Genomic DNA, 22,970 nt, shown 5'->3' on the forward strand with positions numbered 1-22,970 from the left:
GGTGAAAACAAACTCGCAACAAAATTCTACTTTCATTATAGAAATTTCAAAAACATGGAAGGCAGAGGCTGCAGAACACAAGTGCTGGGCTTAGAGAGCTCTCCCTGCCAAGATCCGCTGCCCCGCCGCGGGGGTGGGCTGGCAGAATAGGTGTAAACTGTGCGTGCCGGGACGAGCGTCAGCAGCGGCCAGAAGCTCCTCTGAGGCACTGCCCGGCACCGGAGGCTCGCACAAGCCATCTGAACACCTTCCAGCCTCTCCACACACCGAGCTAGCCCCCAGGCGCAGCCCACAGCCCCCACGGCCGGCTCGCCGCAGGGACCAGCGCCCGCCCTCCGGTCACCGACACCCTCGGAGGTCCCGCCTTGGGTTCTGCCGCCCACGGACAGACACAGCGGGCCGCGCCCGAGCCTCCCCCGCAGCTGCCCCTTGGTCTCGCACGAGCACAGCCAGCGACCCGCGGCCCGGACACGGGGGCCTGAGGAAGGCCGGTCTCGGAGCCGGCTCCCTCCGGGTCCCTCCCGGCCCCTCGCCGGAGGATGCTGCCGCGATGCCACCGCCCGACACCGAGTTCCATCCCCCTCGGTCGGCTCCCGGAGCCGCGCTCGCCCTCACCGATGCCCCCGCCTCACCGCTCTCCGCTGCTCCGGGCCGCGTCCGGCGGGACCGGGGGCGCGAGCGGCCCCGCGCCTGCGCAGAGGGCGCGGCAGCGGTGGGACGGGCGCGGGCGCGCGCACGCGGTCCTGCCGGGCCGGGCTGGGCCGGGCGGGCGCGCGCGGAGCGTCCGCGGCCCTGGGGCCGAGCGGGGCTGAGGGGCTGTGAGGGGCTGTGGGGGCTGTGAGGGGCGATGGAGGGGGGTGAGGGTGGCTGTGAGGGCTGAGGGGAGCTTTGGAGGAACAGGAGGCAGTGAGGGGTCACAGTGAAGGACTGTGAGGGGGTGCAGGCCAAAATTTAGGGAGTGTGAGGGGTGATATGGACTGTGAGGAGTGGTGGGTGTCAGTGTGGGGCAGACAGGGTGGTTGTGGCAGTGTTGTGATAAGAGTATAGAAATCTGGTGGAAAAGAAGCCCCTTGTTAGCCAGCTGGTCGTTGGAGATCAGAGAGGGTGAGGGTAGCTGGGCTTAATCTCTTATTATAACTAGTTTGGTACTATAAGTGGTTGCATTCAGTAGGAACTCCCATGAGCACAGGTTCTCAAACAAGGCATGTTCAACACTGAGTGTGGTAATGTTCAGTAAGAACTTTCACAGGTTTATGAATAGTGTTTATTGAAGTGGCAGAAATGCAAGGGGCAGAAATGCAAGGGGGGAATGGAAGGGGGGAATAACTGTAAGGTAGTATGTTTTAATTAGATTTTCAGAAGAAATTCTTTACTCAGAGGATGGTGAAGCCCTGGCACAGGGTGCCCAGAGCAGCTGTGGCTGCCCCTGGATCCCTGGCAGTGTCCAAGGCCAGGCTGGACAGGGCTTGGAGCAACCTGGGACAGTGGGAGGTGTCCCTGCCCATGGCACGGGGTGGAACTGGATGAGCTCTAAAATCCGTTCCCATCCAAACCATTGTAAGATTCTATGAAATAATAGATTTGGAATTGCCCTAGATGGATGCACTAGCTGTGATAGAGTTCTAACAGTAGCAGTAGTATAGAGGTAGCTCAGGTAATAATCATCATTTTATGTAGAAGCTTACAATGAATGCTTGGGAGGAGGGAGAGGAGACTAGTAGCCCATCAACTGTTTCTGAGGTCCTTTTGGGTCTTTGTAACTAGGTGAAATTTTTACCCTCCTTATATACACCCCAATCTTATCCCCCTCCTCCTTCTTCACATATAGCACGATCTAAGCAGAGAGCAACGTAATACAGTAATATATGTGAGACTAAGGTACTTAATGAAGGCAATTAGCATATGCAGAATTTGTTGGGGTTTTTTTATGGTTTTTGTTAAGGTGTCCTTCAAAGTTCTGGTCATACAACTTTGTTCTCATTTGCTTCATTCTTCAGAGCGAGAGCAGGATCATTGCATCTCCACAGGACGTGCTCTTGCAGGGCCTTTCCTGATGTCAGCCATGCAGCTCTCCATCCACAGAGATACGACAGAGGGTACACAGCATACGCTGTAGGTATCAAGCCTCAGCCCTTGCTTGGCTCCTTAGTCATCATCCCACAGAAAGCAGAGCTGTGTGAGGAGAACTTGGGCTGTGCTTCTGCCCTGGGGCCTGGGAAAAGCTCAGCGCAGATGTTTGAAACAATTGCTGCTTTAGGAAAGCTTTAAAATCGGACTACTTTTGTTCTCAGTAGCAATATGTCTGGGTTTTTTTTTGCAAAGCCTACAATGGTCAGGACAGAAATTGGTTCATTTTAAAGATGAAGGATTTCCATAGTGTTTATTTGACTTGGCTTGGCAGCAGTGCTCTGTTTACGACTGGATAAATAACTGCCACATTAAAGATTATTAACTAGCTATGCTTCAGTGGCCAATAAAGCACTAATCTTTTATGTGGTGTTGTATATGTACACAGCTTTCTACGGCTGGATCTTGCCAAAGAGATAACGAATCCCTTACCTGGAAGTTTTACAATCTAAAGGAAACCACAAAGGACCACAAGGAAAGTACTAAACATGATAATGAAACATAAAATACACAGAGGACTTGGAGCCATTTGCAGCTGCATTTTAAACAGGGTCTTAGGGGGATGTTTTATAATTACCTTAAAGCTCCTGAGCAGAGAGGCAAGATAAAATCCTAGGTTTGGGTTGGAAGGGGCCTCAAAGCCCATCCAGTCCCACCTTGTGCCGTGGGCAGGGACATCTTCCATTAGACCAGATTGCTCCAAGCCCTGTCCAGTCTGGTCTTGAACACTTCCAGGGATGGAGCAGCCACAGCTTCTCTGGGCAACCGGTGCCAGGGCCTCATCACCCTCACTGAATAAACCTTTTCCTAATACCTGGTCTAAATCTCCCCTCTTTCAGTTTAAAACCATCCCCCCTTTTCCTGTCAGTACAGGCCCTGCTGAAAAGCCTGTCCTCACCTTTCTTGCAGACCCCTGTTAAGTCCTGCAGACAGACACAGTGGCCACTGTGCTGTGACAAATGGTCACTGGGGTCTTGGGCTGTGCTGTGCCCCTACCTCTGCTGGTGGCGAGGCAGGGCAGTCCCACTGCTCCAAAGCAGGCCTAAGCTCCAAACTGGGGGAAGCAGTAAGCAGTCCTTACAATGTGCTTCCTTTAAGGCCTCCTTGTCACTGGCTAATCTGCAGACAGCAACGGACTCATGTCACGGAGCACGAGAGCCATTTCCAGAAGCTGTTACAAGAAATCATTTGTTTATCCAAATATAAATTGGAAATATAATACATTATTTTATATTCACTTGTGTTTAATTCTTCAGGGTCCTAAAGGACATTCCACACATGTAAAGCATTATGTTCCTTGTGCTAAATGAAGCTGAGCTAGCAAGGGAAGCAGATGGAGAGATGTGAGGACAGAGATAAGTGTGGGCAGCATTTGCTAAGATTTTGTAGGAGGATGGAAAACTTTCATCTGTCTTCAGCATTTATAGATCCTTCCACTGTAATATGAGATGTGTATTTTGCATACTTGGGCTCATGGTGCCCCTCTGAGGTACAGCAGTACTGGCATTCCCACGTCCGTCCCAGGAAACTGCGGCAGAGACAACACGTTCACAGGGGGAAAAAGAAGCTGGGGATTGACAGGCTTTGGAAAAGCAGGAGCAGGCACAGGGAGAGGGACCAGACTCACAGAGTTTCTCTCCTGAAATGTAAACCATTATTGGAGCTGAACATACTGTTTAGCCAGACAGCTGCTCTCAGTGTTCCAAAAGTAGGAATAATTGAAGGCTCTCTTCGAACTTCTGTCCTGATGCTCACTGTGCCTTATTGAGAGATAATTTAGGAGTATCATGGTGACTAAAGCCTCTGCAGATGATATAGGTGGAATGGATGTAAAACTTTGGAGCCTGTCTGGCTGTATGAGTAATCTCCACCAACCTGTGGTCAGGCCGTTGGACTGTCTGTGGCTGTGAGAGAGAGGATGAAGACCTTGCTTGAGTAGCTGGTAGCTAGCTGATGGCTGGTGGAAAACATTTGAATGCATCTACTCCTCTTCCTGGAGGAAGATATTCATTGCTGGTAGCTTTACAGAAGCCAAGGAATGCCAAGGCTCTCTAAGTCCTAAACCCTGCAGTGGTTCAAATAAAGAGAAAGAGCCGGTTAGCCCCTGGGCATGGAGGGCAGTGAGTCTACAGAGGCTTTTGAGGGATGAAAGAAGGATCTTTGTTTATATCTAACTAGTTCCCAGAGTTTTGAAACACTTTCACGTAGCATGAAATAAAGTAGTTCCACAACTGCAGTGTTGGGTGAAGCCTGTGACCTTTGGGCTTGTGCCTTGATGGTGGCTTCTCTCTCTGTTCTCTGAAGAACAAGTGTGCTCATATTGAACCATTCCTTTATGTGGGAATGCTATTTCCCCTGAACATACATTTTCCAGAACCTACAGGAACATAAATTTCTCTGCTATGTACAGTTGTATATCTCACATTTTCTTATTAAACCAGGCTGGAGTTATGGACTAGGCACTGGATGTAATGGAGGCTTTTTGACAGAGGCAGTGGAGGGACTGGAAAGCTGGATTGGGAAACATGAAAGCAAGAAAAGAAAAGCAAGTGAGGAATGGCTAAGTGGATGGAATTATCCATCACATGAGACCTATTCTCATGTCTGTCCAACAGCCTTGGAGAGGAGATTTGCATTGCTATGGTGGGCAGAGGAACAGCTGGAGAATCATCAGAGAATGCCAGGAAGCACAGAAGGGTCTTAGGCCAAAACCTAAGCTGGGCTAGTAAAACAGTGGCTTTGCTGGTCCTGCAGCAATGGGATTTGCCCTGGGTTGCTTGCATGGGAAACTGATAAGCCTCGGCAAAGTCTGACCTCCTGTGGGTAAAACTGGGAATTACTATGGAATAATTAAGCAAATCTTTTTCCTATCAGGTGCCAGTATCTTAATGAGAGATTTGCTCGGTGGTGTGGATCACTTATCTTCCACTTCCAACAGCCAGATGTGGTTCTGCCCCTCTAGATGAGCTGCTGATGTTACTCCTGGCAATGAAGGTGAGGCTGATGGTCCCAAAACTGGGAGAGTGCTGCTGGGTTTTTTAATGACACAAAAGGAATGTAGTCACGAAGGCAGCCAAGCATTTCTCTGTCACTGCAACAAGTACTCCATGGACACTGTGTTTTCTATTTGGTTGGATGGGTTGCATCCAGCTTTCCCTATTTCCTTGTCCCTTCCCCAACTATGGCAGCTCCTGGCTTTTAGGGGTGACATTAGTCACATTAGTCACATTGTACCATGAATGTGAAAGGTTGTCTTCTGGTACTGGGTGATCCTCTTGGTGTGGAGAGGGGATTTGTGAGAAAGGAATTAGCAGTTTCCCTTTAGGATGACTTTAATCCCCCTCCTCTGTGAGGAGACTGCAGTGATGTGTAGTACATTCCCAGCATAATGCACCAGGTATTCCAGAGTGGGATGTTGCTTGTTAGGATCCAGCTTCAGCTGCAGGTGCTGCTGTGGTGTTCCATACCTGGTAGGATCCAGTCCACAGAGATTCCTCTGGCTATTGGGCATCTTTGGAGCACTCTTACCAACTCTTGACTCTGGAGGAGGAGAGTTCATTGCAGAAGGATCTTGCAGTTCCCCCCCCCCCCCACCCCCGTATGGTGCCTGCCTGATGACCTGTGGGATCTTAGGGAATGACTCATAATCCAAGGGGTTTTCCTGGGAAAGTGATTCTGAAGGAATTTGGTTTACTCCAAGTGCAGGTGTATCTTATAAGCACCAGGGACTGTTGGTCAGTCACATGCTACAGACATGGATAGATAACTAAATGTTGCTTAATTTATGCCCTGCACTGTCTTTGGTGTTGGCTTGATCCCTTTCTTTCCCCTGCACTCCACTGCACCAGCTCAAACACAGCACTGCCTTTTCGCAGGAGGCTCATTGGCTTTCATCAGGCAAGGCAGAAACTTTTTTTTTGAATTGGCATCCCTCATGGTGTTATGTCTCTGTCTGGGCTGCTGGCTCTGGGTCTTCAGGGTCTCTGGTACATTTACCTCATAGTGTGATTGAGCGGCAGCAGTGAGGGACCTGCAGAGTTCAAAGCAAAGGTGGCTGGACAAGTAAGTTCAAAACCAGGCTGTGATCCCATGGGTCTGCTTTTTAGAGACCTGAGAATAGGCTGAACCTCCCTGGGTGAAGGATAAGAGAGTATGGTGCCCAGACAGCCTCTGCCTGGGGAGGGGTCCTGTCTGTCCCAGCCAAACAGCCAGGGCAGGCTTAGCTCTCAAGGGGGCTTTACACCAAAATCCATGGCACTGGGTGCTCTCAAGCCTGTGTTCTCCTCTAAGGCAAAGCAGAACCTTCAATTAGTGTTTCCAGAAGGTGTGAAATAAAGCTGGAGGAAAAGCAGGCTTGGTGGTGCTCTGGCCCAAGCTGGTCCTTGCAGCTTTTGTACCTGTGCCGGAGCATGAATTGCTACTCTGTGCTGGTGCCCCTCACCCCTCCGCAGCTCTGTTTTCATTAGTGTGTGCTCTTTGGTTAAGGACCCTTCTCACTTCCAGCTGAACAAACACTTTCCATCGCGTGTAAAATCCAGCTTGGTGCTAATAGGCGTCTCCCCCCACCTTCCTCCCTCCCCTTTACCACCTTTTCTGCAGTTGGCAGGACAAAAAAGTGTTGCTGTTACCTGACTTATTATCAGCACGGGACTGTAATTTATGACATATGCTTGGTAGAGTGCCATGCTGAAAACATTTATGGCCCTCTTTGAGTCCTGCGGGGTGGTGGGGAGAGCAATGGCTGTGGAGGGGAAGCCAGTTGTTCCACCCTTGCAAAATACAGTGCAGTCCAAAGGCTTCCTCTGCCTTCTGACAGCAGCACTGCGGGCAGTAGGCTCAGCACCCTGCTCTACTGATGTCAGTGGGTTGAGACACCAGTGCCCAGAACAGATGCAAGGTTTTTCTCTCCTTAGGAAACACACAGTTTCTCCCTTGGGAAATTTATTGAATTCTCTATCTTTATTGCTTTTAGTCCTGTACAATCTTACCCCTCAGGCAGGATCTGAGAACCTGCCTTCCTCATGTTCCTCATGCAAGTGTCACCTCCTTGTTCCTTCCCTGGCTACAAGTCCCTGTTCTCTCATGGGAAGGTCTGCAGCAGCTGCCCTATGTGCAGCAGGTCAAGCACAAGAGCTGTGAAAGGCAGGCGTTACAGCAGGACAGCTGCCCTCCAGCAACCAGATTGATGCTCTGTCCGAAGGAAACAACCTGATTGTTTAGTTCTCCATGTCTGGATTTGAGCAGAAATCGTGGTGTGGAGAGAAGGGGGCAAATGAATTGTCATTGCTGTAGGTGGGCTAGATTTGAACAGCAGTATAAAGGGCAAGGGAAAGTCCTGGCAGCAGTGACTTTTTCAGTGACTGAAGAGAGACTTATGAGAAATGAGACTTTATATCCCAGTCTTGAGATGAGTGGTATGGAAATTTGGCATGGGAAAGAGTTTTTTACACTGGGCTATTTGCTGATAACTGAAAAGTTAATGTTGACAGTTGAGCTCCTCTCAGGAAAACACCATCATTCATCTTTCAGAGGTATTTGGAGCTTGGCAGTCTGCTCTGTCCACTTGTTGTGTTTCAAAGGATGGGAGCAGAGATCATCCAAACCATTTCCCAGTTTCGGGAGCACACTTTCCTGAAGTTGCTCAGTTAGAAGGAGCATTTGCTTGGCCTGCAGTGAGGCAGGCTCTCTGTACACTGTGGGGAAGGATCACATGGCAGTTTGTCCTCTTTCTTTGGTTCAGGCTTTGCCAGCTGCTGGGTGAGAAGTAGGTCTTGGCAGCCCTCTGCTTCCACAGTGCCATGTGTGCATTCATGTAAAGAAGACGTTCTGGCTGGGCTTGAGTCCTGGGTGTAAGAGCTGAAATGAGGGATGTGGGACTCCAGGTGGCTCTCCAAAATGCAGTTTTTTCCATCCAAGACGTTACAGCAGTCCAGGGTGGTGGGCGACAGAGCTGTGCCTACAGCTGCCAGCTCCAGCTGCAGGCAGGCCTGGAGACCCTTTGGTTTGGTTACAATGCATTATATACTTTTCTTTGCTGAGCATCTTAATACAGTAGAACCAGTCTATCCCTTAACTATTATCTATAGCCTATCGTAACTACTATAATTACCAAATTCATGTTACTGTTCTCCAATCACTAAAAGTTAGTACATTACAGTTTAAGCTAGAAGTTGTTACTCAGTTTTCTTGCAGTGGAAAATTCTGAGACCATTTTTCTACTTGCCACATCAGCAGGTTTGTTTACCTGTGCTATCTTCCTGCTTGATAAAAACATCTTCTTGTTTGAGGTGGGTTTATCCTTTGCTCTAAGTCATAAAACCCCTTCTAACTAACATACCCATTTGCCTCCTTGGTTATCTAGTAAGACTGGCTCAGCAATTCTTTTCTTCTATATCAAAACTTGCTTCCAACTCTTTTCCTTCATCAGACTCCACATTTAAAAATCTTTCTGCTAAGCATACATATCTGTGAGACTTTCTTGTCAAACTTTCATCCTTCCCAACACCTGGGTGCTCTCTGCTGCTTGCTGTCTGAAGGTTTGCAAGATAAAGCCTTGGGAGCTGGGTGACATAAGGAGATGTGTGAAGCCCACAATGCCAAGCTAATGCTGCTTCCAGAGTCATCATCTCTAGCTGCTGTTATTTCTGGATATCTTGTCCAAAGGGTCTCAAGGCTGAGGGTTTGGTCTGGGAGAATGCCTTGAGCTGGAGTTGCTTCATTCCTGCTGTGGTTGGACAGAATGTGTGTTTTGGATGGCATTTATTTCCCCAAACAGCAGCTATGTAGAAGTTTGCCATCTGGTGTAATTTTGTCCTCTGAGCTCCATCTGTCCTGTGCAATGGGGAGAGACCAAAGCCTTCTGTGAGTGAATCAGCTCATTTTGTCTTAAGCACTGTTGGGTGGAGCAGGTTGATCTGGAGCTGATTCTGCTTTTTCTCACTGGAGCTTAGATATTTCGGTGCCAAACTGGGTGCTAAAATCAGATGAAAACCCCCACTTTCACTTTTTGTGTGAGGGAGGGCTGGTGAGAAGCTCACATTGTCTGTGGGGTCTGAGCCACCTTTAAGCCTTGTTCTGTTGACTGAGTCCCAGACACCCCATACCCAGGTCAAATCTCTACCTGGAGCCCAGAAAGAGCCCCCCTTTCTCAGATGGTGAGAAACAGATGGATGGTGCTGGATCCTGCTGAAAACAGGGAAGAACCATACTGGAAAGGTTTCTCAGTGTCCTGCAGGGTGAAAGCAGTTTAGCTGACTATAAACCTCTGCTGGGTGAAAGACTATTCAATGGGAAAAGGTGGGGGAAATGGCAAAAAATGGCAACCTGTCTTAAGAGAGTTCACTGTATGTGCACCTGATTAAAATCATAAAATGGGATCAGCTTTCTTCTCTGCTTTCTTGGCTTTTGGCATGCGTAGCCAAGCTCTGGCAGGCAGGGCAAATTTCCTTCTCCCTAGGGTAATTAAAAAAGACCATTTCCCCATTTAAAGAGTGAGAGGGAGGTGAGGATGGAAAGAGGAGCTGAGCCAGGCAGTGGGCAAGCCCTGCCCACACTGCTGCATGAGTTAGCAGAGCCATGGCTCTCCCACCCCCACCACTTTTCACGGCATTAGGCACGTGGGATTGAGGGGGGCTGGATGGGTATGAAAGCAAACACACATCTGGAAGTTCCTCCAGTTAATTGGGCAATTATTCATACCATTCTTGCTGGAAGCAGCCTGCTACTGCTGAGCCAAAACCAACAACAACAGACTGTGGGCGTACTTCATCCCTGCTTGGAATGGGGAGGCTTGTGTGGCAAGGTGGGGCTGCATAGGGCAGGTTAAGCAGTGAGGGCATGGACCCACTGCCCCTGGGCTGCTCTGCTCGGCTATAGAGGTGTGTGGGGAAGCCCTGGAGACCCTGATGTGGTGAGATGCTTCACAGTGCATTTGGGCCCCAGGTGGGGAGGGGGAAGCTGCTGCTCTGGAGCAGCATGAGAACCCAAGTCAGCCTGTGTTGGGTTTTATTAGGAGCTTGGCAGGTTGTAGTGTTGGTGAAAGTAGTCCAGGCCTAGCTGTGCTCTGTAGCATTTTACTCCTCGTAAATAATGGATTCACTGCCATTTCTGCCCAGCTCCCACCTGAGTGAGGCTCTGGCAGCTCATGTTCACCTTTTCCATCCCTCCTCCTTTACCTTTTCACATCCTTGGTTCCTTCTTAGTCTGACAGCAATATCTCTGGATGTCCCCATTCCCTGCCTGTTTTCAGGTACAGATGGTGTGTAGGTGAAGTTCTGAGGGAATGCAGAGCTAGATGGCCTTGTTCATTCCCCAGGATTTGCCTGTGAGATGGAAGCTGGGAGTGACCACCTCAGTCTGAGTGGCTTTCCCTATGACAGAGTTGACAGACCTCAGGAGATCCTCAGAGAGAGTGTTCAGGAGTACCCTGACACCATCAGCCTTGAAGAGTTGTCTCTCCTCCTTCTCATCTCTATATCTGGTGGGATTTAGGGTTGCTCCTGAGGCTGAATTCTCTGGGATTGCATATCAGTGTGACAGACCACATCTTGAAAGCGTTTCCCTGGAACTGTGGCTGACTGCTCTTTGAGGGCTTTGCCATTCCCTTCTTGCTGCCGAAGCCTGCAGGAAGCCTTCCCCTTCCAGCAGAATCTCTTGATTGATAAAAACAATCCCCTTCTCTCAAACCGTGCCTGCCGCACAAGCTGGGGGTGCTGCGTTTGGCCCATCTGCTTCCCACTTTGCCTGAGAGCACATCTTTGGCACTGGGAGTCTTTGTGGCAGCCTCAGAAGTGCATGCTGTGCTGGGCTCCACCAGCATAATTGGAGCCAGCTCCAGCAAAGCCCAGCTGGGATGTGAAAGGAGAAGAATTCCCGTGGTTCCCTCTTTCCTTGTCTTTTTCCCTCTGCCATGAGATGGGTCTTCTCTAAAGAAGAAATTTATTGCCATTAACTCAAGATCTTCCTTAGGATAACATAAATCAGGCAGACAGTTTGGCTCCAGGATGAACATGCAAACGTAAGCAAGGCTGGAGTGGGTCACGCCATGGAGCCGTTGACTGCAGCGTTTTCTCCACAGCATCACTGGAGTAAGTGCTGTAGGAAAAGGCTAGAAACAATGCATGCATGGCATGTGCTATCTTGCCTCTTCTCTGATGGTCCATGGATGTGATGAAAGGTTTATCTGGTGGGTGATCAGCAAATATTTTGTATCTTTGTTTGTCCATTTTTGAAGTGTCTTAGATGGTGCTAACTCAGAAAGGCTTGGGGATGTAAAGTTCTCTGCATGAGCTTTAGTAGTGGTCTACAAAAGTACTGTGAGGACATCTCAACATCAAAAAACACTGTAGAGAGGGGAGCATGATTCCCAGTTTTACAGGAAGGAGTGAAGAATTTAAATTACTTATCCAAAATATCAGTGGGAATCCTTAACAGAGCGTGGTGTTGAAACCAGATTCTCAGACTCCTGTGACTGTTCAGCTTTCCTCTTTGATAATCACCCACACAGAGATCTAAGTTAGGATTGGAACTTACCCTCGAGCTAATGCAGAAATAAACCCAACTGAAGGGAAAGCCTTCCTTAGTGTCCAGCTGGATGACTATACTGTAAAAGGAGGACATTGCCAGGTGGAGAGGCCAACCAACAAAACCTGCTTTGTCAAGGATTAGGAAATGGAAACATTGCTGAGGGTCCAGCTGAGGAAAGATGATTCTGAAGGTGCTCAGAAAATCGTTTTGTGGTGGAAAACCGTTTCAGGGAACAGGAGAGATTTAGGGACAGGATCTGCTGTTCAGCCAGAAGGGAGAGGGTAGAGCTGCCAGCCATGTGGAAGGGATGGGAAAGGTAGGAGGGTATGTGGAGCTGGGCACTGAAATGGAGCAGCTAAGATACAAGCACCAAGGGACAGCTCTCGCTCTCACTGAAGGGAATGGACCGACTCCCATTGACGTCAATGAGGGCTGAGCTGGGACCCTTGCGAGAAATATATTGAACACAGACAAATCCAGCAAAGTCAAAACAGATGATGCAGGCTGCTTAATACAGTCACAGGGAGCTGATTGCGAAACCTTCTAACAAGGCAGTTCTGTCAAGCAGCCATCCAAGCCCAGTAGGCTCCGGCCTAGGAGAGGAACATGGGAGGCTGTGGTGCTGGAGAAGGCATACCCAAGATGGAAAGCTGAAATGGCGTGGGATGTGTCCTCACTGTGCTTCAGCATAACCCCACTCACCACCTTGTTTGTGTGACCTTCTTAGCTATCCTACTGCATTCCAGGTGCTTTTTCTTGAGCTTCCCCTGTCCCACCAGTGAAGGTGTTCTGAAGCTGGAAGTGTGGACAGACTGGACGAGTTGTCAGAGAATACACTGCTGTACCTCAGCTGGCAGTGGGGGGCAGCTGAGTGTGCACACGCCTAATCCATGGCACATGCAAGTCAGTTCAACTTAGCCAATGCGACGGAACCGCACTAAACTGGCTGAAGTGACCTTATTTGCACGGACTAAGCAAATGCACATGGACTGTAATGCTGACACGCAGTAACCGCTTACCGCGTGATAGCCGGTTCCTGTGCTTGCGCTCAGCTTCTGACTCATCACCCCAAACTCTTCCCTTGCTGTGCTTCTCAGTCTCTTGTTCCAGGTTCCCAGTGCCTGGTTTCCTCTGCGTCAGGGATGTCTGTGGTCCTACCGCAGCCCCGTGTCTGTCCAGGGAGCAGTTCTGGCAACTCTCCTGCTCTGTTCCATGGAGTCTCAATGATCTGCTCCACGTTCAGGCTCTCCTAGTCCTCTTCTGAGGGTACTAAGCCAGCCAGGTCCCTGTGGGACCCCAGGTCATGGCTCCCCTCACTCCACAAACCCTTTCCAGCCCAGCAGGCCTTCTTGGGCACCAGGTCCTGCCTCTTCTCCATCTTTACTTTTGTTCCCCACTTGGAGAAAGCAGACAGTCCAGACATGGCTCTACCCTTAGAGAGCAAGAAGATGTGGAGCACTCTAGTGAGGTCAGTGGCGAGATCTTGGCAGTATCTTCTCTATGGCAAAGTGAGAATTTGGAAAAGTTGATGGAGTTGAAAGGAGAGGGCAGGATGAAGTTACTAGTGTGGAATATGAAGCTGAAAATAGAAGGAGCTGAGTTTCTGGGTGCTCCTGAGGATGTCTCATCCTTGACCAAGCACTGGTTCAGGCTGAAGAGCAGGGACTTCAGTGAAGCCACACTTGCTCTACACCATGTTGAAACAGAATTCAGTCCAGAAGGATCCATTTCCCCTACACCTGGAGTTGTACCACAGTTGTAGCTGTGTTATGACAAAAGGGACAGATCTAAATTAACCGATTTGTAAGTAGAAAATTCAAAGGAATAGGAGCAGGAGTGGAGATGTGAGAGCACAGGAGTGGAGACAGGCAGGGGGCATTGTTGCTCTTAAAATAGTCCTATACTGTTTGCACAGTTTAGATGTTTTGGGAAGAGTGGAATTTCACTTTTGATTCCCCATGGATAGACTGGACTGAAACTTTACCTTCCTTTTCACCCTGGATCCACTGAAATAGCAGCATCTTGTACAACGACCAGCTTCCTTGGTGTACAAGTAATGTTTGGTGGGCAATCCAAGAGTGTACACAGGGACAGGTTACCTGCAGTGGGCATTGAGGCATTGCCTGAACTTTCAGGAATGAAGTGAGCAAAGCCAAAGTGCTGGGGCCAGCAGACATTAAAGACACCAAGAGGGGCCTCTTTCAACTATGCCAGATGCAAAATAAAGGCTACGGAAAAGTACGGCATGCTGTATACTGGGGCAGAGGACCTAGAAACAAAGGGCATGAAAAAGGCAGATGTTCAACACCTTTTTGATACTGGTACCCATAATGTTTAATGCCCTCTTTAATGGCTTAGAGTGCACTCTCAGCGAGATTAGGGACAACCAGTTGATACCCCTGAGGGCACAGCTCAGTCAAAGTGCACTACACAAGCTGTCCTCTCTTCTGTGCTGTGATATGCATTTCAGCACTGATGGCCTGGCATTTTCTGCTGCCTGCACTGCTTGTTTGCTTCTTGTTTCCATTTCAGGTAGCCGTCTTTCTTTGAAGAGGGTGGAAAAACATTCCTTCTCTAAGCAAGCAGCTGAAGGGACTGTTTTAGACTAGCCACGCCTCAGTGAGTTACATTTGCACTGTGGGCCATAGTTTTATGTTTGTGGGTTTCCCACAGTTACAGTAGGACCAGGATGTAATCGCAGCATTGTCACACGTAACCTGGTGCATCAGCCTAATGCACTTCTGCCAAGGGTTTGCCTCTGTGCAGTGAGGTGGGAATGGACCTGGATGTGAGAGGAGGTGTGGGCTTGAAGGAGCCCCGCTCCCTGTTAGTTCTCCAGCCACAGCCTGGCACAGAGCTTCTTCCCTCTCCATGCAAACTGGCACATGGGGACTGTGTTCTCGGAGAGGAGCTACCCGCGTGGTTCACCCTGTTGGTGAGGTGAAGGTGTTTCTGGAAGCACACAGGAAAGCAGCAGCATCACTATGTCCTTAACTGGTCCCAGCTGTACACCAGCATAGGCAATACTGTCTTCTGGAGTGTATCTGGGACAGCCTCTTCCATCAGTGTTCCTACTTTTCCTTATTCATGGGCATATCATAAAGTGAAGTGCTGTTATTAATAAGACTGGTTTTTCTTTCTCCCTTGTCTTTTTTTAGCAAACACTGCTCCTCTCCATGTTCCACAATCTTTACCTCCCCTGGATATCTGTATGGGTATGTTTATTGACATGACAGCATGCAGCAGTCAGCGCTGCCAAAGTCAATGTGTCCTGTGTCTGTGGAGGATAGGCTGGGGCTGTCAGCTTTGTGTCTCCTGAGAGAAACCAAGACTGTTTGTTGATTTTGCCTTTAGCTGGTGTTAGATAAACAGTAAAATTGTATTATTTTTGTGCTTCTTCCTATGACCAGCTTAAGCACTGTAGTGGGCACATCAGTCACTGACATCAATTGTTTCCCCTGGATTTTGTTCTGGGTGTTTGGTAAAGCCTGGAGAAAAAACACCATTATCTTTGAAACTCATCTGGAAGGGTGGGAAAATCATGACCCTTATGCTGTTCTGGGGCCTAGCCGTGGTTGATACTGCCTGACATTTTGGGGTGCTCGTTTCACAAGGTGGAGGGCTGCTTCTGCCCATCAGGTACAGGTGTTCTTGATCATTCTGTTTATCAGTGTTAAATTTCCTGTTTTATGGTGGTGACATCCTCTGTGCAAAACCAGAGGCAGAAAGCCTGGGCAGCCTATCCAAGGAAACCTCACCTCCCAGGACTCTCTTTCCTCTGGTGGATTCTCTAGTGTTCTGGAAAGTGTGAGTCCTGCCTAAAGATTCTGCATGAGTAGATGTTTGGGGAAACTCTGTGTACTCTTTTCTGGTGTCTGATAGAAGTTGAAGTCTCATAGCAGCTTTCTGTATGGGCTCCTCCTATGCATGTCACAGGTCGAGTCAGACCATTGGCTTCTTGATGGCTCAGTCTGATTGGGTGAAATTTGCTGATGTGCTCCAAGTTGTTGGGGATGGATGAACAAACACAAACAGCATGATTGCTTAAGTTTTATTTCCATTGGAAACCAGGCTGAAGGAGCCAGCTCCACTCCTCCCTATGGCATTGCTTGTGACCAAAAACATTGCAGAGGTCATACTTCCTGGTACCTGCATGGGATCGTTTGTTGGGGTAAACTCATTCTGTGCCTTTGGAACCAGCTAACAGATCTTGATATGCAACAGCTGGCCTGAAATGGCAGCTCCTGCTGCACCGGGATTTCAAAGACCAGGCAACCAGAGGAGAAAACTGGGTGAAGAAATGCCTGATCTTGGGCTTCTGCCAACAGAGAGCAAGGCCCACTGGCATAGCGGGGACACAGAAGTAAGACCAGTCATGTTCTCAGGTGCTGGGGCCTTTCAAAGTGAGTATGCTGGCCCTGGTAGAGTGGGCTTGCTCCAGGAAGGTCCTTCCCACTGGACTTCAACAAGCAGGAGGAAGAAGATGCTGGGAGAGGTGACCTGGGTAGTTTTTGGTCTGATTTCACTCACAACTTGGGACTTTTGTTTGTGGTACAAACATAAAAGTTGGGGCCCAGTCTCCCTCTGCAGCACAGCAGAATCATAGAATCTTAGAAGCTCCTGAGTTGGAAGGGTCTTACAAGGATCATCGAGTCCAACTCTTGGCCCTGCACAGGATAACCTCAAGAATCTCACCATGTGCCTGAGAGCCTTGTCCAAATTTTTCTTGAACTCTGAGAAGCCTGGGGACGTGACCACTGCCTGGGGAACCTGTTCCAGTGCCTGGTCATCCAGTGGGTGAAGAACCTTTTCTTAGTATTTGATCTAAACCTCCTCTGACAAAGGCTTCATGCTTTGATTCTTCACCATGCGTCAACAGATTATGTCTGATCAGCAGGATTAGAGCATGTTACAGTTTCTTTACAGGCTTTATGTCCAGCTTTCCTTCCCACAAAACTCAGCAAGGGAGGGGACAGGTCAAAGAGTTTGCAGCTGGTGTGAGTGATGGTTTAGCACAGACAACATATTCTGAACCACAAAAACGAGGAGTGGAGTTGCTGCTCTGATGTGATCAAGGCTCTTTAAGAAGAACAGAAGAGATAAGGGGAACCAGGCAAACTATCCTTGGGAAGATAAACAGAACAATACAAAGTTACTGTTATTTTTGAGTTAGGAAGAACAATTGCTGAGAGCAACAAAGGTGTTTCTAGACAAAGAACTGCAAGCATTTTAAAAGGGAGCCAGAATAAAGAGACCATGAACAACTTGGCAGGCTGTGACCTCCTCTGAACCTGAAGGAGGAGCCTGGCAGAGCTCCCAGGCACATCATCTCCACATGTCTGATGCTCTGCAAACATCTGCCCAGCACCTTGAGGTCTTCCTAAAGGCAATGGTGTAGCACTGTAAGTCCAGGACAGTGCCTGACAGCTCAGCTCCTGCTGCCTGAGCTGACTGACTTTGGCATTGAGTGGGATGGATGACTGTTATCCTGCTGTGGAGCTGTGATGTGATTTGATTCCCACAAAATACTGGTGCTGAAATATGTTTCTGGGTCCTGCAGTTTGGGTTCAGCTGCTGTTTCTTTGGACTGTCTCACTTCTCAATCTTCATTACAGAAGTCCTTATGTCACATTGCAGCTGACTCCCTAACATAATACCCTTGGAGGTAGCAAAGATAAAGAGCTGAAAGACTTATGTTTACATTACAAAAAATACTCTCTAAAATACTCTCTCTGGCTTCTTGTCTTCTGTCATGGCCAATCACACTGCCAGTCTCCCTTTCCCAGTTCTTGACATGGCACCTAGTGAGGTTCTTGAGGTTGTCCTGTGCAGGGCCAAGAGTTGGACTTGATGACCCTTGTGCCTCCCTTTCCAACTCATTATATTCTATGGTTCTGATTTTTCCACCCCTCTGTAACCATCCATTGCCCTTCCACCCCATCCTTCATCTCCCCCCTGCAGCCTCCCTGGTGCTGTGATGCCATGAGAGCAGATCTGCTGCCAGTGGAGGAGGGAGATGGTTCATGCCATGCCAGCGCTGTCTGTGGGCTTCTTGTGCAGCTCCTGGCTGAGTCTCTGCACGTTAGCTCTGTGCATTGCAGTCATGCAGCTCTTTGTGAAGCTCATGGCTGCAGTATTCCATGCATTTCCCACTGATTGCAGCACCCACGCAGTCGTGGATGGCAGCTGGCAGCAATGTGCCAAGCAGAAACAACACATGAGCATGTCAGCTCTGTCTCGTGGTGGCTGTCCCTGGGTGCTTCAGAATAGCCTGGCCCTGGAGCCATGTGTTTTCCGTGTGGCTCCCTCTCCTCCCTGAGTGGGTTGTACAAGGCGACCTCTGGAGGTCCCTTCAATCCTCAAACATTCTGTGCAGTAAGAATTCCCCCCTGCAGGGGAGGATGTTCCACTACAGGGGTGGCATGGCTCCTGGGGTCTGTAGGTGTGGGGTGATGCTCCCCTGCTGAGGCAGGTAGTCTTGTGTTCAGACTCAAAGAGGAGAAGTGCAGTGAGTCTTTTACCAGGAAATGAGCTCAGGGAGCTGGGTACTCAAGTGATAAATTGCTAAAGTGTGTAGATGTGTGTCCTGTAGCCCTCTGTGGAACCTGGCCTGGAGACCAGGAACACTTTAGAAACAAGATAGCAAAGATTTGCGTGGGGTCCATGGAGCACAGTCTCAAGCAACCATATGTTTGCTTACCTAATGCTGCTCCTCAGAGCCTTGGCCACCTGAGATGATAGTGTGTGTCTGTTATTTCAGTCGGGCAGGCTGAAACACCCAGACATTATAGGGTTTTTCTGCAGAACCAACCTAAAAATCTTTCTTGGAGGTTGTATGTACACCAATTTGCCATGGTCAAAACTATCCACGTATGAAACCATTTTCCAGGACAGTGGGAAATGGAAGTGCTGAGGTAAGTTGCAGGTTCCCCCTCTGGAAGCACTGTCCTGGCTGTGGATTCTATGCTGTGTGGGACCACAGTGCTTCATGGTATTTTTCAGGATCCTTGCACACCTTGCCTCCACCCAACACCACTGTTGTAACCTGACCTCAGCTTCAGCATGCCTTCTGCTTCCCTTCCCTGAGGATGTGCATGAGCTGGCTCTTACATCCCCTGCAGCTGCTCTGAAATAGGTAGGGGAGGACTGTAATAGTGGCATAGAGGTTCACTGCACTGCTCCTTTCCACCCTCCAGATAATGCCACTGGGACTGCCTGAGATGTTTTGGTGCATGAACAAACTTCTGCAGCAAGTGGCAGTGAGGTGAGTGATGCTGGAGGTCTCCTTTGTGATTTCAGGGCAGAGCAGCTTGTGCCCATCCAGCAGAGGCACCCTTGGGGCTGAGCCTGCTACAGGCTAGCTCTCTGAGTATGCACCTGAAGGTGCATCCCAACAAGGGTAAGGACAGGATCCTTATGCTTTGCAAACCCTTTCTGCTTGTGGCTGAGGACACCCAGGATTGAAGGACAGCATAATTGTGCCATGTGGCACCTGACGTTCATGCTACATCACAACCTGACCCTGCCTGGAGTCTTCACCTGCAGGCAGAGGTTTCCCTTTGTTGCAGCAGCTCTGCTCTGTCTCAGATGCAGTTGACTGTAAGCAGGCTCCACCCAGGCTGTGCTTCCATCACCACCTCTGGCACTGGGGGTGCGTCTGCCTGGAGCCGGGCCTGCCCAGGGGAGCTGGCAGGGACAGGCACGCACCGCCAGGGGGTGTCTGCAGCCCCTGCTCGCCGTCGATCCTGACATGGTGCCCTCGCTTTTCTTCCCCCACTACGGCTCTGTGTTGTGAAACATTGACTGCCTCCACCAATGAGACAGCCAGGCAGCAAGAGACAGCAAAGGGTTTTTGTCTGGTTGCACAGGGCTCAGGTTCCCCTGTGCTTACACACAGCATTATAAGCAGGGCAGGGGTACAGTGTCAAAAGACAAAGATCTAGGGATAGGGCAAATACTAGGAAGAAATGGCATCATCCCAGAGCAGAGAGAATAAAAAAAAGTTACAGAGATGACAGTGAGGAGCTGCTTCAGAGGAGCCTTCTGCTGAGCTCTGAGACCTGGTGCTCCATAGGCCAAGTGCGCAGCCAGAGCGCAGATGCAGGCACTGAACTGCACAGGGACATCGTGAGGTGGTTGTCACAGACCTGCACCCACAGCTGGGGACCTGCACCTCCTGCAAAATGCTCCTGCTGAGCTCTCTGAGACCCTCACAGCACACCTGGCCAGGGCTAGTCAGGACAGCCACAGAGATCCACCCTGGCACAGGAGCAGGGCCTCAGGAGGGAGCAGCATCTCAGCCACAGTGCTGGCAGTGGAGCCTGCCAGGGAGTTACAGATGATTGTAGCACTGATCTGAGATGAAATACTTTGGATCAAAACCACAACCAAAAATATTTCGAGTTGGATCAAACTGATCCAAACAAATCTGTTTGTTTCCTGCTTTCCCAGCAGTCAGTCTTAAAGGTCACAGAGCTAAGAAATATGGCTGGGCACAAGTGGATTTTCCTTTAGGAAAATTACAATGATAGAAAATTCCTGACCAGCTTTGCCCTAAGGGCGAAGAAGGGGGTGATTCACCTCTCCCAATTTTAGACATCTTTGTGAGGAGCTAAGACATGGAGCCCTGGAACTCAGAGAGTTCAGCATCTCTAGCCAGCACAGAAGTCCCCACTCCCCACAGGACCAAGGCCAGCAGGAGTGATGGCTGGTCTCCTGCACATTCCTTCATGCTGAGTGGAGGCTGGGACTCCTCAAAGCAGCCCTCCAAACTGCTGGCTTTTGGGAAGTGGGAGCCTTTCCAAGCCTTGGGGACTGTTGTTGACATGGCGTGAAGGTATGCAGACAGGTTGAGGCAGACAGTGATGTGAACAATCAGATTTATCCCTTTTGACAACTGCTTTTTTGATAACTGCCTGTATTGTTAGCCAGCATCAGCCAGTGACTCAGAGATGGAAATGTGCAGGGACAGGCTTTGTAACTGTCCCAGCTGCTGGGTCCTCATTCTTTCCCCAAAGCAGGGCCCTGATACCCTGATCCACACCCCTGTGGGCCCAGCTCTGGAGCTGCTGGTGGTGGCAGGAGCAGTCTGAGGGCTGCTTTCCTTTGCAGGTGTCTCACTGCAGGCACTCATGTCGGAGGAGATGCTTGGAGCTGAGGGCTGCTGGCTCCCACCTGAGTGCAGGTCACTGGGATTCAACCTGAGGTCTCCCAGCTCTGTGAACCGACCTCAGCATCCGGCAGATCCCTGAGGTGACCTCACCCAGCAGGTTTTTCCGCAGGTGGGACCGCCCCGGGAGGCCGTGCAGGTTTGGGGGAGCGCAGCTTTGGTGCTGGCTGCTGCCCCATGGCAGCTGCAGCCGGCCGAGTGCCGGACGGCGCGCTGCGCCTCCGGCTGCGCTGCGAGCCCGGCTCTCCGGGCAGGTGTGCTGAGGGGCGGGCCCCGCGCGTCCCCTCGGCAGCCAGGGGTGATGCCGCTGCTGGAGAAGCAGCGCAGAGGCCAGACATGCGTGCAAGCAGCTGTGTGTGCACAGAGCTGTGTGCAGGAGCACCCTGGGGTACTTGGCCTGTGTCCCTCATCTCTGCTGCTGTCCTGTGTCTAACTAATGCAGGCTGGCTTCTAAACTAAAAATTTGTCCTTCAAATTTGGTAATGTCACTTTAATTCACAGAGCACTTTTAAGATGCTCAGATGTATTTGGCAACTGTGATTTTTTTTATTAGTAAAATTATAGCATATGATATTAAAAATCTGTTTTCGTTGCTCTTGTTGGAAGGGATGCCAAATGCAAATCCATTTAGATAAGTGAACTGGATTTGTAGACTTCCTTTTGCTGTGCCTATTAAACAGGTGACAAGCCAGGGCCTTGTAGTTTCTCTTCTTTTCTTGTGTGGGACCTGGGTGCTGGATCAGGAGCAGCAACGGCAAGTGTTCTGACCCTGCCCACTGCCCACTCAAGCAGGTGGGCAGGGCTGCCTGCCCAGTGCACACTCAGTCCCACCTTGCCTGGAGCCAGCTGGGAATGGAAGGGAGTAGACTGTTCAGTTTGTGAGTGGGTCGGCTGGATGTGGCTCCTCTGGAGCCCACGAGGAGCCCCTGTGCCCTCACTGGGCTCTGCTGTGACATGGCTGCACCAGGAGCCCCTGTGCCCTCACTGGGCTCTGCTGTGACACGGCTGCACCAGGAGCCCCTGTGCCCTCCCTGGGCTCTGCTGTGACACGGCTGCACCAGGAGCAGCCCCTGTGCCCTCACTGGGCTCTGCTGTGACACGGCTGCACCAGGAGCCCCTGTGCCCTCACTGGGCTCTGCTGTGACATGGCTGCACCAGGAGCCCCTGTGCCCTCACTGGGCTCTGCTGTGACACGGCCCACGAGGAGCAGCCCCTGTGCCCTCCCTGGGCTCTGCTGTGGCACGGCCCAGGAGCAGCCCCTGTGCCCTCACTGGGCTCTGCTGTGGCACGGCTGCACCAGGAGCCCCTGTGCCCTCACTGGGCTCTGCTGTGACATGGCTGCACCAGGAGCCCCTGTGCCCTCACTGGGCTCTGCTGTGACACGGCCCACGAGGAGCAGCCCCTGTGCCCTCCCTGGGCTCTGCTGTGGCACGGCCCAGGAGCAGCCCCTGTGCCCTCCCTGGGCTCTGCTGTGGCACGGCCCAGGAGCAGCCCCTGTGCCCTCACTGGGCTCTGCTGTGACACGGCTGCACCAGGAGGAGCCCCTGTGCCCTCCCTGGGCTCTGCTGTGGCACGGCCCAGGAGCAGCCCCTGTGCCCTCACTGGGCTCTGCTGTGACACGGCTGCACCAGGAGCCCCTGTGCCCTCACTGGGCTCTGCTGTGACACGGCTGCACCAGGAGCCCCTGTGCCCTCACTGGGCTCTGCTGTGACACGGCTGCACCAGGAGCAGCCCCTGTGCCCTCCCTGGGCTCTGCTGTGACACGGCTGCACCAGGAGCCCCTGTGCCCTCACTGGGCTCTGCTGTGACACGGCTGCACCAGGAGCAGCCCCTGTGCCCTCACTGGGCTCTGCTGTGACACGGCTGCACCAGGAGCCCCTGTGCCCTCACTGGGCTCTGCTGTGACACGGCCCACGAGGAGCAGCCCCTGTGCCCTCCCTGGGCTCTGCTGTGGCACGGCCCAGGAGCAGCCCCTGTGCCCTCACTGGGCTCTGCTGTGACACGGCTGCACCAGGAGCCCCTGTGCCCTCACTGGGCTCTGCTGTGACACAGCTGCACCAGGAGCAGCCCCTGTGCCCTCACTGGGCTCTGCTGTGACATGGCTGCACCAGGAGCAGCCCCTGTGCCCTCACTGGGCTCTGCTGTGGCA

General features: G+C 50.8%; 1 protein-coding gene and 1 long non-coding RNA gene across 6 annotated transcripts in view; one reads left to right on the forward strand and one right to left on the reverse strand.

Annotated features, from left to right (window-relative positions):
• Positions 1 to 708, reverse strand: part of TBC1D24 (TBC1 domain family member 24) — a 42,489-nt gene extending 41,781 nt beyond the window's left edge. For 3 of the 4 annotated variants that reach the window (XM_059861225.1, XM_059861223.1, XM_059861226.1), the window contains exon 1: positions 616 to 700. The gene's annotated coding sequence lies outside the window, so the exon portion shown is untranslated. Of the gene's footprint in view, positions 1 to 615 lie in introns of all 4 variants that reach the window. The other variant, XM_059861224.1, reaches the window with a different exon arrangement.
• A 124-nt stretch (positions 709 to 832) lies between these two features.
• LOC132335372 (uncharacterized) lies at positions 833 to 21,504 on the forward strand. 2 transcript variants are annotated; one of them, XR_009488650.1, is made up of 5 exons: positions 835 to 1,557; positions 1,998 to 2,112; positions 5,002 to 5,121; positions 18,849 to 18,916; positions 20,764 to 21,504. It is a non-coding gene; the product is annotated as an uncharacterized LOC132335372 (long non-coding RNA). The 2 variants fall into 2 exon arrangements; XR_009488649.1 differs by having other exon boundaries at positions 833 to 2,112.
• Positions 21,505 to 22,970: the final 1,466 nt, after the last annotated feature.

This window comes from Haemorhous mexicanus, chromosome 17 (genome assembly GCF_027477595.1).
Source record: "Haemorhous mexicanus isolate bHaeMex1 chromosome 17, bHaeMex1.pri, whole genome shotgun sequence".
NCBI classification, from domain to species: Eukaryota; Metazoa; Chordata; class Aves; order Passeriformes; family Fringillidae; genus Haemorhous; species Haemorhous mexicanus.